This window comes from Diaphorina citri, unplaced genomic scaffold (genome assembly GCF_000475195.1).
Source record: "Diaphorina citri unplaced genomic scaffold, Diaci psyllid genome assembly version 1.1 scaffold2590, whole genome shotgun sequence".
Lineage (NCBI taxonomy): Eukaryota > Metazoa > Arthropoda > Insecta > Hemiptera > Psyllidae > Diaphorina > Diaphorina citri.
The window spans coordinates 18,312-20,993 of record NW_007380008.1 but is presented as its reverse complement, the minus strand read 5'-3'; positions in this window follow the sequence as shown (position 1 = coordinate 20,993).

The window sequence follows — 2,682 nt, the reverse complement described above, 5'->3', positions numbered from 1 at the left end:
CTTCCGATCTGTAGAGAAGGTAACTTTACCACAGATTCTGGTGAACTTACGAATAGAGGAAATGGCGCTTGTGATAACTCTGTTAGGGGAATCCCTATAAACCCTAGTGAAATCCCTACAGGATATGGAGAAGGAAGTACTGCTAGAACCCTTAACCCTGAAACCCTTCTAAGAAAGGGAGGTAGTGAACGAGAAGAGACTGTTAGCGTTGAAGAAGGAGCTGAAGAAATCAGACCTATGGATGTGAAAGGTGTTAACATGGATGTTGATGCTGAAGGTGTTAATATGGATGTTAAAGGGGATACTGGTGCTAATACAAATCCCATTACGGGATTAATCAATGTGAAAGAAGATGTTAATAAATATAAAAATGTTATCGAAACAGCTCGGCCTAGTAATAAATCAACAAATCGTGATGAAGTAGCTGACGACCAGGCTGCTGGAGTTAAAAAAGAAACAAGTGGGCAAGAAATGGATTTCAACGTAGAACATGTCGCCGAAGTTAAAGAAAAAACAAGTGGACAAGAAATGGATTTTAACCTAGATACAGCGGGTTTTGATAGAAAAGACAAAATAGGTCTTGACTCAATTGACACAAATATTCCCAGTTGTGACACAGACACTGACAAAGATTTCATTAGTAGTGGAACAAAAGACAGAGTTGGTGATGTTAACAAATTGGTTGGATTAACTGGAGTGGAGCAGTCTGATGGGGCAGAAGTCTTTGAAGGCCGACGAGACCAAATGATGGACGGCGTTGCCCATGGACTTTTGCAGGGTAGCGGTCCTCAATATAATTTGAGAATTTGACCACAATAATAGTAGTAGCCTACTGCTGGAGTAAAGGGACTTTTCAGTCCTATGCGAGCAGTCGGAGCAGTATAAATAAGCACTATTATTATAAGCACTATTATTATTCGGTGATAAGCTACCAGCCACAGTAATAATTTCATATTTAAAGATATTTGTGCTTTATTTAGACTGTTGAGTTAGGGCATGTATGTAGTCCCTTTATCACAACAGTTTAATATTGCACCACTTTATCGAAGTGGATTCTCCAATTAAGTTGATGATGAAAGCCTGTTACTTTCCTAATGCCATCTGTAATCTGGTAACTATACAAGTAAGGTTCCTTGGTTTTCATGTCATGAAAGAACAAATAAATATAGTTTGGAAAATACATTTACAGGGACAATGTGATGTACCTACCCCTTCCCATTACTTTTTTGTGTGCTTTGTTTAGTTTTTTTTTTCAGCTCATCTAGGAACTAGGAATTTTCATGGCAAAAATCGATCAGTTGTCTATTATAGAGTCTATCTTTATTCAAGGCGTTTTCACAATCGAGCCATTCTCACGTACGGATCAAATTGGCGGTTCTTGACTGCCAGTCCAAATCCGTCAATTGATTCGCCAAATTCGTGCAAATAACTCCATTGCTAAATTTGAAAAAGTTTTCTAATACCTACATATTGTACATTAGATTAAAATAATATATATTATGTCAGATATCAGAAGAGAGAAGAGCTAGAAGAGAAAAGCCATGGACTCGTAGTTGTTACCTCTTCAGTTGACTGAAAGTCAATTTTTACTTTCCTTATCCTATAGGAAGAAAAGCAATGTAGTCGGGTCAAATTTTTGATGGTCAGTTTTTAGTGCCAAAACACGTTTTGAGGTCCTTAGAGCCTAAATACAAAGTTTCAGCCATTGGTCCGTGTGTCTGTCTGTAAACAAAACATCTCGAGAACGGTAAGAGCTAGAGACTTAAAAAGTTACTTTCCTAATGCCATCTCTAATCTGGTAACTATACAAGTAAGGTTCCTTGGTTTTCATGTCATGAAAGAACAAATAAATAATAAATAAATTAGAAAGGAAATACTTTAGAGATAAATTTTAGAAAATGAGTTTATGCAATGAAATAGATTTATGAAAAGTACCTCTCGCCTTCTGTGTATTAACACAAATTTTCGGGCCAAGCTTTATTGTTAATCCTATAGGATTAAGAATCCGACTGTTTAATCTATTTGTTTAAGTTTAAAATTAATGTATTTACTCTGAGGTACCTATTTTTCTTCTTCTTAATTAAAAAAGTAAAAAAAAAGTTCAACTTTTTTAACATTTTTATCTTTGTTTTTATGTACCAATTTTATGTAATAAAATGGGGATGTACTAGGTACCTACCCCGTAAACTTATTTGAAAAAAAAAAAAAAAACATCAAAGTTTGGCCCAGGAAAAACATCAAAGACATGCAGAGGGTAAGGACAATAAAATGGTTGTTTCGAAAAGGAATTGAGAAATTAATTGGAAAAGTTGCTCATATTTACACGAAAGTGGTGAAAGTTTGGAAAATAAAACCTTAACTTTAAATGATATATTTGACTTTTCAAAAAGAATCAATTGGTGAAATATGTATTCGATTCAACCCTTTCACTTCTTACATTTCAATATCATAAAAAAAAAACAATTGCCAGCCTAGTTAGCTTGGTTGGTAGTGCGTCTGCCTTGTAAGCGCTAGGCCGCGGGTTCAATTCCCGCCCGGGGCGGATTTTATCCTGATGGGATAATGTTCGTTCTCGGAACGGCTGGCTTTTTCCTATCCTGTCTTCCTTCTCTCTTCGATTTCGGGACGATAAGACCTTAGCAGTTACAGTTCCCTCTGTCAAACCTCTTTAAAAAAAAAAAA